General features: G+C 45.0%; 1 protein-coding gene across 2 annotated transcripts in view; it reads right to left on the bottom strand.

Moving 5' to 3' along the window:
- The window catches only part of OSBPL3 (oxysterol binding protein like 3), an 85,817-nt gene extending 78,063 nt beyond the window's left edge, over window positions 1–7,754 (bottom strand). For both annotated transcript variants that reach the window (XM_026033335.1, XM_026033336.1), the window contains exon 1: window positions 7,723–7,754. The gene's annotated coding sequence lies outside the window, so the exon portion shown is untranslated. The remainder of the gene's footprint in view (window positions 1–7,722) is intronic.
- Window positions 7,755–17,052: the final 9,298 nt, after the last annotated feature.

Genomic DNA, 17,052 nt, shown 5'->3' with positions numbered 1-17,052 from the left:
CCTTAAGCGCTCCCTAAATTGGAAGAATATATGATCCTTCCTATATAAACTACTTGGCTCAGACTGTGGACTAATGGCAAAAGGTAAAACTAGGCACGTAGAAGTTTTTTTCCTCTGGAACTTACATGATATGTCGTTTCTTCTTAAAGTGAAGTCTAAGGTGCTTTGGACCGTCCTAGCTTATAAACATGAACATCCTTTGTCATGTTGTCACATCATCACGCAGTCAGCCCATGCTTTTGAAAACATAATGAAAAAAACCCATCAAATGCTATTTCTTTTTTCCAAAAGTTTCTCATACTCCAGTTTGGGACAATCTAACCTGTAAATTCAGCCGCTGCAAAATATTTTCTTCCTTTGCTCGCAGACAAGCTCCATGGTACTGCCCAGAGCGGGAGCACRCAGTAACTCAATTTTACCTATGAAGGTGTTGCCGCTACTCTACCGCTGAACCACACTGAAATTAGAGAAGCTTTACATGTTTGAAAGTAAAAGGATGGCTGAAAATACAGCTAAAAATAAATGCAGAGTTGCATCCTCCCTGTTCAGCTTATCATACTAATCATCTAGGACTAAAAGCAGACTATTTAAAGCCTGCCTGATAACAATGACCTTGGTTGCTTTTGAAAATGCTCAAAGGTGTCCCCTTACTTGAAATCTGATATTTTAAAATGTAAAATAATCTCCAGCAAAGGGTCTTCAGTACACTGGAAATCACATTCATTGACATGGCAGAAAAAAGGGTCTTGTATACTTAAGTGTATATTTAAGAAGGAAAAAAAAAGCATTTAAAATCATTTTGTGCAATCTGCCAATTTGAGATCCAGGCAATCACTTTATTGTTGTCTTCACAAGGAGAAGTCATTGATACTGATGCACTTCTCAAGGTGCAGGGCAATAGAGCACAATGCCTGGCACAGAGTGAGGTGACGTGCTTGTGTGGAGAGAAAGCTCTGGGCCAGTTTTCCTGTGGAAAAGGCTATCCCCCTCATCGCTGGCTCCAAACTGAGGTCCAATATTCACCCACATCCTGCTCAGGGAGCTACGGTGCCTACTGAGCCCAGCAGCAGGGAGCAAACAGCATCTCAGCTGGGGGACATCTCATTCAGTAACTAGTGATCCCAGAATATTTGCTGATGCTAGCAAGGGTACACCCACTGAATTTTTTAAATTCACTTCCTAGAAAAAGGTAACCTTCATGCCAGGACAGGAAAAGGCCATGTAGAATACCCAAATTCTCTTCCTTCCACTGTTTGGCCTTATTATGTTAGTAACAAATATCAAGTCTTCCAACTTGGTTGTAACTAGAGCTCTGTAACAGGGCTGCTCTGCTACAGCCTAGATTCTCCCCTTCTCAGATACAATCCACAGCTAATTAGCAATCCCATCAGTTCTGTTGCAGAAGTTTAAGYCAGCTTCTGTCAGACAAATACCAGCAACCTGCCAGAAGAGTCTATTCCAACTACCCTGCTATATGAAGTGTTATTTTCCTCTGTGTGCATTTGTAAGTCTAGTCTGAAAGAGAACAGAAGACCAGAGCTGTTGGTCCCTCCTCAGAGTTCTGCTGTGTTTGTAGCCTTAGATAGGCAAAGCCTATCCAAAGCTCATTGCAAAGTAAATTAAAACTCAAAATACAGCACAGTTATATATCTTAACAAGTGATAAAAAATTATTGTGTTATCTTTTAGAGAAACTAAAGATGGCTGTTGTGAGTGATTCCACTAAGCATAACCTACAATAAGAACATGAAAGATGCAGTTCTAGGACTTTTCCAGGACACTGCAGCACCAGGACAGGCCACAGGGGCTAAATGGCCTTCCTTACCAGCAAGGTAATATCCCCTACCCACCTCAAATTCTCCCTAACTGTTCATTCCCTTTTTCTTCTAGTCTTAATCATGCCTCTAGTTGGTTCTTTTCTATTGTTTTGGTTTTGTCCCACTGTTGCTTATTTTAAAAACAGAGATCCGCAATCGTGTAGCAATAGCACCAGCTCTAAATAGACTGATGCACGCTAGGTGCCCTCCTTCTTTAGAGGTGGTGAAAGCAACGCTAAAAAAAAATAAACTAGCACGTTCTTAGAACATCTGCTACCCAACTGTCTGTAGGGTTCCCAAGGATGAGAGAGGCACACAGGCACATGCAAATAAAAAGTTACTAACGTGTGGAAAGCAAGCACACTGGCTCTGGGTGCTCAGCGAGCAAAGGCCTGCCTGCCTCTGGCCAGAAGCAAAGCATCAGGAAGGGGAACCGAGAACGTCACTGCAAACTCTTTGTGTAACTATTTTACCAACACAGCAAGGATGCTGAGGAGGCTTCACTCCTTCGAGTTTGGCCTTTGGCAAGCAAGTAACTACCAACGTGATGTCTCAGGGACCCCTTTGGTGCCAGTGATCTACATCCAGTTATTTTAAAGCACTCAAGCAGCTTCGCATAAGATTAAAAAAAAAACAGCAAGTGGCTGTTAAGGTACTTGAGATGGTCAGAAGAGGAGGACTGGTGACCATTTCACGTTCATACTGAAACTTTCTCTCTATTAACATGCAAGATGCACTTAAGGTTCACTGCTTAAGTTTTCTGAGCTGACAAGGGGAGCTCAGTACTCATATTTGTGACAAGAGGTATGGAAAAATGAAAGAAGAGTTCACTACCTTGAAAATACAGCATTTTATAACAATATTACTAAACAAATCTATTTCCAATAGCAAAGGTTCCAGATGCCATACAAACAAAACACGTTCTGGATCCTGTTCTGGGGTAGACGTTGCTCCTAGGCTGCACTGTCTGCAGCAGTGGCAGAAGCCTTTGGATAAGGGGACTTGCTGAGGAAGCATCAGCTTCAAGGGCAGCCCTTGCCATGAGGGACAGATGAGAAAGGGTCTCCCAAAAAATAAAAATTGCACATTCCATGTGGAGAACTAAGGAGAACTAAAAGAACTAAGGAGAGCTAAAATTAAGATTTTCTCTCCCTTTTCAAAGGTATTCTTGTAGACAATTAATTTTGAGGAAAGGAAGATGTGTATACATATACTATATATATATTTTTTAATATGAGCAAATACTGGCAAGATAGGATGAAGGGAGGGCAGGGAAAGTAGTGCTAAGGAGCTGCATGCTGTGCTGCTCATGTAGAAAGCTGAAGACAAGAATTCACTTACTATAACAAGCAAAATTAAGAATGACACAGATGGGCTTGTGCAGAGGGGGAACAGCCTCCTGCACACACAGTTCTGTTGGTGACTGACAAACTCTGAAGAGCTGGTCTTGTCTATAGCATTAGCTATTGCCTGAGCTGAGGGATGTTAATCTCCGAGGGCAAACTGAACAACTCATGCAGTTGTTGCTCTGGTGAAACTATTAGGATCAAGAGCTTTGCTCAGTTTCACCAGCAGCTAAACAATAATTAACTGCACAAATTCAAGTCAGAACAGCAACAATGTGTATGCTGCAAACAGGAGAAGCCTTCAGAATAGGGGAAAGTGGCATAAGCATGTTAAGTCAGAGTATTAGGGAAAGGTGACTTCAARGTGACCTACATGATGGCCACAACAGGTAAGAGATGACACTCACATCACATCCGTGCAGTATCATCGTGAGCAATAGTAACTGGAAGGGCAGAAACCAAGAGGAGGCAGGAGTAGGACTGCATTCACGCGGGAAACACGCACCACTTCTGCTCTAAAAATACCTTTCAAAGGAGATACCACACCTCTGAAGGGCCCAACGCTTCACAGATTTTACTAATGACAATAAAAAACCACTACTGCAACTCAACATTAAATTCGACACATATCATTACGATACACACAATAATTATAAAATAATGCTGATACAAGCAAGCATTAATTTCTCACTCTTTCCATTTTGCATTGTTACTGTCTTCATTCTAAAGCAAGCTGTTAGATACAGCACAGATGCTGCATGACTGTCGTAGCACTAGATATTACCCATATCTTTGCCGTGTAGTTCTTACAGGTTTCTGCTCAACGAACGCGCAAGCAGAACCTGAAGTTCTCAGCACTAAAAGAAATAAATATTATGCAAAGATGATTCCAAAGAAGCTCTTCTTAATTCTCAATATAAGCATTATGTTACGAGGCAGAAGAACACAAGGATCTTTATTTGCTTACCTAATGTCAACACTAAGTGCCAAAGAAAACATCCAGAAGGAAATAAGCAACTGTTGACATGGTAGCTGACCTAAATGCAACTCAGCCAAAAACCCACAACTTAAAGACCAAACAGTGAATCTTCAGCTCAAATGTTTGCCTTTGAACACCTGGACTTGAAAACTAGAAATATAGAGACAAAGATGGATATAAACATATACCTCTCAGTCACAGGTAAGGAACAGGGCTTGGCTGTTGAGCAGTACCACTACTGCAAAGAAAGGGATTTCACCTTTGCTTTAAACAGTTACAGAAATGAAAAAGCCCAGAGTCCCAGAAAGAAGAGTTTTGTCTGCAGCCTCCCTTCTGAGAGTTACTCGATGCTATTAGGCAGCCGCTGTCTGTGTTGGGCTCCCTTAAGGAATAATACATTAATGAGTTTAGAGAATCCTCTGAGAGCCAGAAACCTCACCASAGCTCAAAATGTACCACTTCTGATCAGGGCCGAGAGGTCACTGAAAGTCAGTTCTCACTCTTCTTCCTCCCTCCTGTTGTACATACCAAGATTTCTTGTTCATTAGTATTTTTTCATCAAGTCACTTCATCAACGTTTTTCCCCTGAAAAACATAGGGACCACAACTATGATTGYTTTATAACCAAAGAATCAGTAGCAAACAGGCATTGCAAAAACTGCTCAGCACCTTCTCTCAGAAGTGGCTCAACTCARCTCTTCTTTACTTTTGTGATTAGTATCACAGAGCACCCAGAGACTAAGAATGGCTTAAGCACTTGCAGTGCTTATTGCTGCTTCCTGACACGTGATTCTGCCAGGCTAAGGAGCTTGCACTGAGGCAGGGGTGTTGGAGCACACAGACTGGCTGGGCTGCACCGCACCGATCAGATGCGTTTCTCAACCTGCGTCAGCACTCTTAGCCAATGCAACYGTACGTGACGCAACACGTATGATTTATGATTACTATGCTCAACTTATGATTGAGCATAATAATCCACATGGGAAAAATGAWCAGAAACTAGATGAAACGGTTAGTACAATTATGCTACAGTAAACAGTCACATTAAAAAAAAGCCTCAAAACTAAAATATTGCTGATTTAAGTCAAAACTCAGTGTATGTTTAGAAGTACCAGATTCTATTATAGCATATGATACATGAACATCAAAAATTGCATACAAGCAGCAGGCTATAAAACAGAGTGAAGGCAGTAGGAGTTACGGATATTCAACCTTCAAGCATCAGGCTTCAAGCACCTTCTCTTACTTTTAGTTTCTATGTTAACAGAAGAGGACAAGCACTCACAACAGGGTAGAGCATCACAAACACAAAACCCCTTCATCCTTCAGAGCAACAAGAAGCTAAACTAACAGAACAGCTTGATTCTAGGCACAATGTTCAAAGATTCACATATTTGTACCACAAGTGATAGCTGCCCATCTCCTAAAAGAATGTACATCTCCTAAAGCATTCTTGTAGGTAACTGGAAAAGCAGATTGCCAGACACAAATCCAGCACCACAAAGAGCAAAGCTGGTGAAGTTCTGCAACAGAAACACACAAACACTGACGTGGGAAGCTATTTATTAGGTCACAGAGTATCTGCTTCCTATATCAGAAGCTCACTATAGGAAAGGAGGTTTCAGCTGCCCAGGAACGGTGTGTACCACAGCCATAGCCACCCAAGCCATTTGCCAGCAAAACTCTCCACTTTYGCTATGACTTAAATCTTCACGTAACTGAAATTGAGAAATTTACCACAGACTTCAGTAAGATCAGAGTATGTCCTGATACAAATACGAAGCTCATTCTTAAGCACAGAAGCACCTCATAACTGTACAACCCCATCTTTACAAATGTTGCGCCACCCACCTCTACATTTTTTGAAATGTACACTAATAAATTAAAGTCAAAAATGTATTATTTAGAAAGAAAAGTCTTTGTATGCAAACGGTAACATACACTTTTTCCCCTAAGAACACTGTTGATAGCCCGTAAAACCTGATCTTTACAGTCACAAGCCATAAATATGAGACTGCCAGAACAACACAGCTTTTTTTTCAGTTTACTTTCTTTATGGTATGTAACAAAACCTATGGAATGCAAGGATGAAGGAAAGCCTGTTACAGAATGRCATGCATCTGCTGATAACAGCCATGCTTTCACCTCGTCCACATTCCATAAGATGACATACACAGAAACACACACAGCTACTGCACAAATAGGGGGTTGTGTGAAACACATTGCACTGGCACTGGCCGAGGAAATGCGGGAGTCGCACGCGCAGCGCTGCCACACGCCAGCCCCGACCGAATCCGGCCTCCAAAGCTCCCCTGAACACACCTGGATATCACACAAAATGAGAAAAGAGGGCAGAACGGGGCCTACAGGAGGGGTCTGAGCAATAGAACAAAACTTAAAAAATAAAAAATGCAAAAAAGGAGAGGTAAGAATTATGAACTGTATTGTTTAGTCAATGAGCTCAGAAATACAACAAGGATGTTCAGCTTAACCTATYAAAGCACACCCTGGAGGTTATTAGTTACAATACATTTGCTCCATCTCCTGTAAAAAGCCAGGGATAATAAACAAATAGGTAGTTAAGGTTACTCCAGGCTTTATAGAAAGTGCCCAAACTGGACAAGCTCTGCTGAAATTGAGTAGAGCAAAACATCACACTGAACTCTCTGATTAATCAATGAAAGTCTAGGAATGAAGCAACAACCAGCTGGTGTCTCCTTTCAAGAAAGCAGAAAATGAAGAGCTCCGTTACAATCGTAACAGGCCTACGAAGAAAGTAGTAAAACAGATAAACTTATTTTTCCTTGTAAGGCAATGTAATAAGCATTTTTTCTATAGCTATTTCAGATATCCTGCAAGTAAAATAAACCAGCAACTGCCAGTCTGAAGCACAAAATAGTTTTAAAAACAAAGTGTTCAAACGCGCAAGTAGCTTAATTTGTCCTCAAATTGAAGTTACATCATCCTGTACCGAAGTGAATGGATTTCATTAACCTATTTTCTTGGATAAGTGGGCAGGAAAAAGAAAAGAAAAAAAGAAAAAAAAAAAGAAAACCAAAAAGTAACGGTGGCAGTTTCTGCTTTACCCTCGCAGGGAGCGCCGCGGGTTCCCGCGCGGCACCTCCTTTCTGAGCGCTGCTGAAGTTACRCTCGGGACCCGCCGCCTGCCCGCGACGCCTTCCCGAGCCCGCCGCGAGGGGACCCCCCCGCCCGGGAAAGCCGCCGCTGGAGCGCGGCACTCCAAGCCGAGGCGGGATTAGTTTCGGGAGCAGATGCCCGGTTTAGCAGCTAACGGCGAGTTAGCTCCGCTCGGGGGCCGCAAGGCGAGGCGAGCAGCGAGGCGCGGCCCGCGGGGCACGGCTCCCAAGTTGGCCGTGGAGCCCGCAGAGCGGCGGCGGGAGACGAGGGGCTCCACCGCGGTGCCGGCGCCGCGGCACGTTTCTGGCGGGCAGTAACGACGCCTCTCCCGGCCGCCGTGCGCCCGCCGCCAACGGCCGCCAACGGCCGCAACCGCCGCCGGCACCGCGGCGCCCCTCCCCGTGGCGCGGCGCCGCGCCCCGCCGCCCACCTGAGCCCCTCACCTGCCGCCGGGCTGCGGCTGCGGCTACAGCTCCGGCGCGCCCGCCACGGCCCCGGCAGCGGGTCCCCCGGCCGGCGGGAGCAGCAGCCGCGCGGCGGCGGCGACCATCGAGATGGGCGCTACCTACGGCGCGGGCGGGCGCGCGGAGCGGCGCCTCTGCTCGGCTCGCCCCGGCTTCCAGGAGCCGCGCGCGAGAGGCGCCGAGGGGCGGGCCCGCCACGCTTGACTGGCAGCCGCGCTGGCCAAAGAGAAGCTCGCGCTCGGCGCGCCCGGCCACTGAGGCGCTGTCCCCGCCCTCGCCGGCCGTTGGCGGGGTGGGGTAGGGGGAATAATGACGTGACGGGCGGCGCTTCTCGGGCAGGTGGAGGGCGGCGAAGCGAAGCGGGCGGGCGGAGCGCGGCGTCCGCCGCTCTGCTCCGCTGCCCCGAGGCGAGGCGGGGACGGCGCCGCCGGGGAGCCGCCCGGCCGGGCAGCCCCGAGCTGAGCGAGGCGCTGAGCCCCGGGGCCCGCCGCAAGCAGCCCGGAGCCCGCCGGAGCCCGGAGCGCGGAGCCCGGAGCGCGGAGCCCGGGCCGGCAGGGTGGCTTTGCCGGGGAGCCGCCAAGGGCCGAGCCACGAGGGGAAAAACGGCGCGGGGAGAGAGCCTTGGAGCCTTCCGCTTGCCCGGGAAGGGCTCGTGGGGTCCGGGAGAAGCCCTGCTATYTCCAGCCCTGTCCCTGCGCTGTCATCCCAAAATCAGTGTGTTACGCGGAGTCTTGTTTAAAAAGAAACAACTTGGATGACTAATTGAATCCGAGTCATTAGAAGCGCTCTGGACTGTTGCCGTAAATTCCTTAATGTGGGCTCTAAATCTTTCCAAAACTTACAACCGCTCGCAAGGATGTGGCTGGGATGTGGCCTGGGATGCAATTTGCRCAGAGCCAGGACTGCCTAATCCTGGCTCACAGGCAGAGCCCGCAGGAGGGTTCAGCCTCCCTGCTTGTCCCGCTCAGCCTGCCTTTCCCTGAACCCACCAACTTCCTTCCAGGTTTCTTAAAGAATTTAGTGCCCCTCTTAACCAGAGGATCATAGGGAAGGGGAAACCACCCGTTCGTTTGTGCCACTCGCTATCCACAGTTTCACGCAGGTGTGTTAGGAAAGGGTTGAGGGGCAGCTGGAAAAGCAAGTTTAACAGCCCCAAGAGGCCGGGAGGGTGTCCCGGATGGGAGCTTGTGCCAGCGGAGCCCGGGAGCAGGACAGCGCTTGGCACCCCGGAGCACAGCTGGTTTCTTTAGGGCCCTCCAGGGACGCAGCAGAGCACCATGACACTGAGCAATTTTTGTAACTTTTGCCACATTTTGGTCAGTGTCAAATARCGAAGTCAATGAAAAGCCGCAGGAGCAGGTTTACTTTAGATTAAATTGTTGAATACAGCTGCTATGGGGGAATTTAGGTAGTGCCAGAGGCTCTTTATCCAGCTTGCAAACAACTGGAGTTTAAAAATAACATACTTCAGTTTCTTTTGTTTCTACAAAASWKTTTTKTTTTTTTTTTTTRATWAAAAACCCCAGTGCTTGTATAATCCAAACCTCACATGCGTTGGGTACACTGCTTGTGTGGGCTGCGCTTACTCTCCCTGAACCCAAACCCAGACTACCTCTTGATTTAGAAAGGAGCAGGATGGCTCCCTGAAGACGTCCAATCTCCAGGCCATGCAAGAAAAAGGAAGCAAACAAAGCAAAAAATCAAACTCTGCTCCAGGCTTAAATCTCCATCTGAAATCCTGCCATAAAGACAGATGCTTGCAATTCCTGAAACGTAGCATTTACTGATTGTGTGTTCCTCAGAGCAAAGWGCAAGGACTAAACACATATCTGGGCTAAATTAAATTAGCTCATTGTGGTTATATCAGGAAGGAGTTTGATCTTTCTGTGAATTTAGGACTTTGTTTCTTTTCCTTTTGTGCTACTCTCTTGTCAAACAGAAACGATGGAAAAAATATTTGAGATGTTCCTTTTCCTTGGCTAAATARAAGTTTAAATAATGGATGAACAGACTTTTGAGAATAAGATTATCCTTTCCATCAGAAAATCAAAACACAGATAAATAGCGACAAGTCTGTTAAATGGGATGGCAAAATGCAAGATGGTTATTATACAGGCCTGGGGAAAACGTGKAGGTACAAAATCTCTGAATAAAGCTCAGTGTTTTTCCATCTTGCTAGMTCCACAGAAACCCATCTGGTTTATAGGGTATTCCCCAGCCCTAYGCACTTAACCTTCATTTTATCCTTGCTCCCTGTGTTTTCATGACAGTGTAATCCTTCCAGACCTCTTAAAAAGTGGAATTCCATTTTGCATCTTCCGACAGGTATTTTTTTTTAATTCAGTTTCCCTTTGATCTAATGTAATTCAGAACTAAATTGTGAGGTCTGAATTACAACTCCAGCACTGCATGTGTCAGTTTAGCTTGCTCTTTCCTGTGGTTTCCTAACGGCAGTTCACAATTATGTTTTCAGTGAGTGCAATGAATGTGATTGCCTTCTGTTTTCCAGGCTTTTTCTTTTTAATAGGTGAATATAATTACTGCTTCTCTGTTGAACTCAGTAACACGCAATGACCTTTTCTGTTTGAGCAGACTGCGCCTACACTGTGCCTGGGGACCAAAGACAGGAAAAAAGGTTAGTGTGAGATACAAGTATTATGTCCTGTGGTGTGAGCTGGGCAGCTAAGGCAAAGACATGTGGAGAACTTGGACGTATACAGAAAAGGAAAGCATTTAGCAGAATCCTGCTGGCTGAGAAGTTCTGAGCAGCAGCAGTTTTGAACATACCGAACATACTGGATTAATCCATCTTTCTGGTAAATCTACACATATCTCTTCAGGCCTAGACAGGAGTTATCTGTCTTGAAATTCAACAATATCTTTCTTAGTTTGCTAAAAGAGTTTTGTCCTTGTAGCATTTTTCTTTTCTCTATCAGCTCTTCCCATCATGTTGTTTCTGTCCTTATGCTGGTATTTTTTATTTTATTTTATTCTTGACGACCACTCAGAAGCTTTCTGCCTCACAATGATTTGGCAAATGACACAGCCTATCACATTTACAGGCAGTATTATATAAGGTTTTTGGCACTACTTTTATGTGTCTTTCCTGTGGATATTTCTAAACATTTGTCTGTTTCTCTTGTCTGCCCAGCCATCTTTTCACATGACCCTAATTCCTGCATCTTCTTCCCAGCTCTTGGTGCTTCCAAGCTGGATTTATTTGGCCTTGTTAAACAACTTCTGCAGTCCTGCTGAATTCTTCTGAGGTGCAAAGTTTGCACTCAGGTGCCCAGTGCTGCAATTGCCATGCATATGCATCTCCTGTGTTGCATGCACTATTGCAAATATATTTAGCAATCTGGATTCCGCCCTTTGCTTGCCCATAATTAGAGCCCCATGGTTGTGGCAGGGAAGCAGACCTGCCACTGAGGCAACCTGCATTCTCCTCCTTACAAACCACTTACCTGGCCCTAGTTTATCCATGCAAAAAGGACAGAGAGAGGAGGAAATSTTAGTCCTTTCATACTGGCAGATCAGATCAGTGGCAAGAAGTAGTGAAAATGGGAAGATCTGAAAAGGGCTGAGTGTCCACTGGCTCTGTGCTTCAAAGCGAGTTACTCCTTGGACTGCACCACAGTCAAAAAATAAGATTTCCTTCCTCATACCCCAATTTCCTTTCTAGCAGGAGTCCCTGTGCTGTCCTTCACTCTGACCCAAGGTTTACAAAAGCCGGAGCAGCATTTGGCCACACAAGGAACCACAAATCTAGCATCCACAAGACACAGAGATTTGCCAGGGCTGCCAGTGCTGTGCACAGCAGGGACAAGCTGGGTGACCTGCCATGGGGGGCTCTTCCCTTCACCCCAGAGCGCCGAGTGAGCACAGCAGCTCTGCAGTACAAACCCATTCGTCTGTTGGTCTGTGCAGCACCGCTTACACAGGAGGATTCTTGGGCACTTGGAAATAACCGTAGTAGCATTTTCCCTTAAGGAGGAAAGCTAAACTAGCCATTATGGATACTTCATTCCTGTACTGGCTTCATGCATGCCAGATGCTGTTTTATAACGTTTATTCTCCTCCTCCTTGTTGGTGACTATTACTCATTCTTCTGAGTATTCTTGGGTTTCAGTATTTATCTAAAATGCAGTCAGATSGGAAAATAATAACTGTTTTCTTCCCATATTATTACATACAGAAARTATCAGAGTAGATTAAAATTTACCATGCTCAGCAAGTATGTTCGCAGAGACGTGGTACAGGTCTCCGCATAGTTTGACACCCCAGTGCAGTTAGAGGGAGTACATTTATTGAGAACTAGTGTAATTCAGTGCGCTGCAGGCCACGCTCTCCTTTCCTGCCTGTGCAAGCCTCTTTATTCACGTTGCTGGTAGGAGATTCCTTCTTGAGTAGGAGAYACAGAAATTTGCTGTGGGACAGCAGGGATTCAGGCCTGCACCCATCAGGGTTTTGCCTTTCTCAAGCACAAAGTTGTGGCAGATATGGAGCTTAGTGTGCTGTCCTTTGCAACGGGAGTTTCGTGGGGTCAGGGTGAATCGCAGGCACCTCTCGTGTGGCTCTTTCTCCATAACTGCTCTGCACAGAGGGGAGCACCCCACATGTGGAGCTGAAGTCCCTGCATGAGGGTCCCTGCCCTCCTYTGGGGAGTCACGTGCAGGGGCTTTGGGCTGTCAGCTTTGCTGCAGTGAGATTAGGATCCGTATTTCTCTTATTCGGGCAGTCTTTACTAGTCTTTTCCTTTAAAATCAYGTAATAGGAAAAAGATAAAACATTAATGTAGACAAATGGCTGATATGGAGTGTTTCATTTTTTCAGGACCATGAAAACAAAAGGTAAAATGTTTTCGATTCATGTCTGTGTTGTGTTCACACATCAGGCTGTGGATACCCAGTCTTTGCATTTCACTTCAAAATGAAAATACTGCATGAGGGAGGAAGAGGGAARTGCATTATTTGAACCTTGTAAATGGTACCTGCCAGCTGTGTTTCCTGCCAGCATTGGCAAAATTTTCCATTGTGTGAACTGCTTCAGGCTGCCAGTTGCTCATTTGAGTGCATGTGATCGGCAGTGTTCGGTGACAGCGGTAGCAAATGCAATCCTAGAAACACGTGCAAGTCCAGCTACATTCAGCTTGGTAGCAAGTAGTTATTCCTGGCTGACGTGAGGATGGCAGAGCAGAAAATGAGCCCTCTGAAAGGGAGCCTTTGGCTTCCAACCGAGCCGYTGTTCCAGAGCCTCTCTGCTCCCGTGATCCGATGTTCTCCCAGCTCTCGCAGTAGCTGCAGCCAGTTTGGGCCTGTTGAGACTTTGCACCCTCAACCTGCCCCTCGCTGCAGTGGCCGGTCTGCCTGTTCACTGGGGAGCTCTTGTACCTCGGATGTACCTGGTGCCTAAGCATGTGCCTTGTACAAACGGAGGCAAGAGCCTCGCTCGAGGCCAGCAGAACGCAGGCCTTGTGCTGGAGTGAATTGGCTGTATGCACATTTTGCACCAGGAAATTTCCAAACAGGAAAGTATTTGGGGGAAAGCAAAGCTGGGTGGCAGCACAGCCATTAGTGTCAGCATCTCTCAGTTTTAAAACAATGCAGAAGTGTCTCCCTGTGGCTCATCTCCCAATTTCACTGCTGGCAGCAGGCCTTTTCTACCAGAGAAGCTCTACATCTTGCCAGATGYCTTAACCTTGACTCCGCACAGAGCAGGTCAGTAACTCCAGACAGATTTGCTGGAAGCTGGCTGCAAGAGCAGACAGAAGGGACATCCATGAAACAAACTCTTTTATTCAAAGCAGCATTTCGGTTYCAGGCAGCAGTGTTGGACCAGATCCAGAGCTGTTAAAAGTCAGTGGAAAAAATCTCCCTCTGAGTTCAGCAGGCCCCAATATTTCACCTAAGGAATCAAGTCTTGAACTTTCCCTTGCACCTCAAGGCATTGGTGAGAATCCCAGCAGCTGCTCGGAGAAGAATAACCCTCTCTAGAGTCGCCTCCGGGATAATTTGGGTGAGACCTGGTCTGGTGTTCAAGGCATCCATTCCTTCCTGATGATTTTCTAAGGATTTGCTGCTCAAGGGTGGGTACCCGTGTGRTTTACAAAGTTTTGATGAAGACAAAGCAATGAAAGCCTTCAAATGCGCTCAAAGGTGTTTATTGAAGAGGAGAAGCACAAAAGTTATTTAAAGCGTTAGTGCAACAGTCTGACACGACTGACTRACAAAACAGAATAGGGGGAACGCAAACCTGCCAGGCAGCCTGCCAGGGGCAAACACAAATAGAGAGGTCRCTAGAAAAAGGCAGGAGAGGAAACTGAGTCACCTGCCGCCCGGGTGTAGCCCGTGTGGCATCGCGGTCCCCACAGTCCAGCCGGTAGCTGATCTGGCACGTGGTTCCTTGGGGTAAATTCAGTTAAAGTCCCCGAAGCCAGGAGGGAGCTTGGCAGCTGCCTTTCTGTACTCCTGCTCCTAGAAGAGCTGTGGAAAAGGTCTCTTTTTAAAAAGTCTCCCACTTTTATAATCTCTCTTTTGAATACAAATAGACATATTTACCAGCCCTCAATGAGCTACTGCTTCCCCACGGATTAATGAAAAACTGTTGAMAATTTAAGCAAAAGTAATTTAAAGCCAATACTGTGTCCACATTTGTTTGAATCAAGAGTAAATAAATGTATTTCAATGTCTTTAGGATCAYCTCAAACTGATGTAATATATTCTGATTAACAGCCACTTTGCAAGAAGAAAATGAACAACCTAGCATTTACTAATTAAAGTGGAACTCATTTAGATTGTAGAAATCATGTAGACTATAGGGAGTTAGCTCAGTGCTGGGCTGGAGAATTAAAAGTATATTTCTTAGGCTGTTGCCTGGAATGACAGGGAGAAAAGCAGGCAAATAGGCCTTCTATGCACCAGCTTTAACCAAATAAAGTTACCAGCCACTAGCAGAAAGTCATGTTATCTAAGACAAAAACTTTATTTCAATATTAAAATAACAGCTAAAGAAGGATGAGCAGAGGCAAATAACAGCTTTTAAATGCTGTTGATAAAGTCTTTTTCAAAGAGGCTGGAAAGGAAACTTGATAATCAGGGTGAAAGGTAAAATTCTGTCATGAATTAAAAACAAGCTGAGAAGGCTACGAAGAACTGGAATAAATTACTGTCTCTCAGAATGGAAAAAGGTTAATGGCAGGATGCCCCAAGGACCACAGCTGGAGCCAGTGTTCACTGTATTATTCAGGGTCTGGAAGGGTGRATGGTCTGGTAGTAAAATTTGCTGTGATACAGGCTCTTTGGGCTTGGGAGGACTATGAAGAATACCAGGTGTATCTAATAAATGTTGTAAAACTGWAAATGTTTGGAAGCTGTGTACTTGTAAATGAATTGTCAACAGAGAAGGTTTGAGTTTTTAAATTTAAAAAAAAAAAAAAGAAAAGTGGAGGGAGGAAGGAAAAGACCCATAAATTTTTGAGAGCTAGATTCAGAAATCCGGAGCTGTGACTGGATTACTTGGCAAAGATGGTGGAGAACCAGTGTGAGGGAGGTGCACGTCTCATGGGAGGCTGTCAGAGCTGCCAGAGCACACGCTGTGCCAAAGGGGTGGGTTGAGAGACCTTGATCACTCAGAGCAAAATAAATAAAGAAAAACAAATAAATGAAATTAAGCTCTAGGTTTAGTAGGGATTAAACTGCCCAAGAAGATGCAATGTTTTGATGCCTCTGCCTGACCTAGTGTGTTAATTACTTTCATACCAAGAGAGGCTACATGCGTTTCAGCCAAGAAAGTGCTTTTGGCAGGTCCTTAGGGCTCCCACATTCCAGCTAAGAGCTTCCTTACTGAACTGTGGGAAAAATGGTGGTAGAAGCAGAAATAATAATGTCAGGGAGTTAGATTATAGTTTCCTCTACTTTCTTCTAAGCAAAGCCTTTCTCTGAGGCTGACTGGAATATTTGTGTCAAATGAATCATTATTTTTCAGGGGTTTATTTTGGTAAGGAGTGCACTTTGTACTACAATCTTTTTTTTGTTGTTTTTGTTTAAATTGTCCAGTTTAACTGTCAAATCAATTATTTGTGCTGCCCAAGATGCACTTGTTGACAGCTCATCCAAGATACCTGCTAAGCACTTGCTCAAAAAGGGAGTAAACAATAAGATTTGTAAGCAGAGAATGAAAGATAATAAAGCGATGTGACACCATGCCGTGTTCCTCTGGTCTTTGCTTTGTCAGTTAACAAAAGGCTGTTACAGAGAAAGTTTGAAACTTAAAGGCATTTTTAAAAGGCATCCTGTATGGCTTTTTGGTTCTACTTTTTGCACTCCCAGGAGCTCATGTCTTCTATTCCTTTTCTCCTTGCTTCCTTCTTTTAGACATTTACTATAAGCATAGTCCCCCAAATTTCCCTTTTTTCCCCAAAGTCCMCTGTCTTTCCATTTCCTTCTCTTTTAGCTCCTCAGATTGCCATCCCTTCACCTGTCTTGAGATAGAGAAAAACTTGAATTTGAAAGGCACCTTGTTTAGCAGGTACACGCTAAAAAATCCCGTGCTTTCAGTTCTTGAAATTTCACACTTACGAGAGAAATGATCAAGGCACAGCCAGCTGACAATTTCACAAGACTGTCATTATAAAAGTATCCCAGCATCAACATGAGATATATGTTCAGTTTTCATCTCCAAGCAGGAGGAAAGGAAGGAAAGAAACATAGACAATGTATGGAAAAAAAAAATGGAGTGTCCTTTTTGGGATGGTGTGCTTATAAAGTAGCTCAGTGAGCTACTTTACAGAGAAAAGTCTGTTTTTTATCCAGAAAATGTAGGCTGAATGGCAATAACATCTTCAAACTGCCATCTGAAAAATCTGAGTCATTCAAGAGAGATTTCTGAATATAAATGGCAAAGAAAAAGTTCAGAGAAAGAAACTCCACAGGGAAAGAAAATACAGTATTTCATGGATAGCAGAAATACTGAAGTGTAATCTACAGTTTGGTGTMTCTAGGTATGCATGAAGGTAGACCCCATAACTCTAGTTTTTCCCCTCCTCATCTCTGATGTCCCCGCTATAGCACTGTTATTCCATTTCCCACCATGCTCACTACAGCCAGTCTTCCTGTGTCCCAGTCTCTCCCACATTATCTCTCTCCAGTTTATCCATGTATGCCTAAGCTTTCCTACAMTAGTCTCACCTCCCTCCAGGTCCTCTAATTACTGTACCCATCAGGGAAGAGGCCAGATGTTCTGTAGCCAAATTAGAACTCTGCACCTGGTCAATTAAAATGCACACACTAACGAGCCAGTCCCTTCTTGCCC

Source organism: Nothoprocta perdicaria, unplaced genomic scaffold, assembly GCF_003342845.1.
Source record: "Nothoprocta perdicaria isolate Ctin4 unplaced genomic scaffold, notPer1 scaffold_128, whole genome shotgun sequence".
In the NCBI taxonomy this organism is placed as follows: domain Eukaryota; kingdom Metazoa; phylum Chordata; class Aves; order Tinamiformes; family Tinamidae; genus Nothoprocta; species Nothoprocta perdicaria.
Note: the sequence above shows the minus strand (reverse complement) of the source record. Positions and strands in the feature narration are given on the sequence as shown.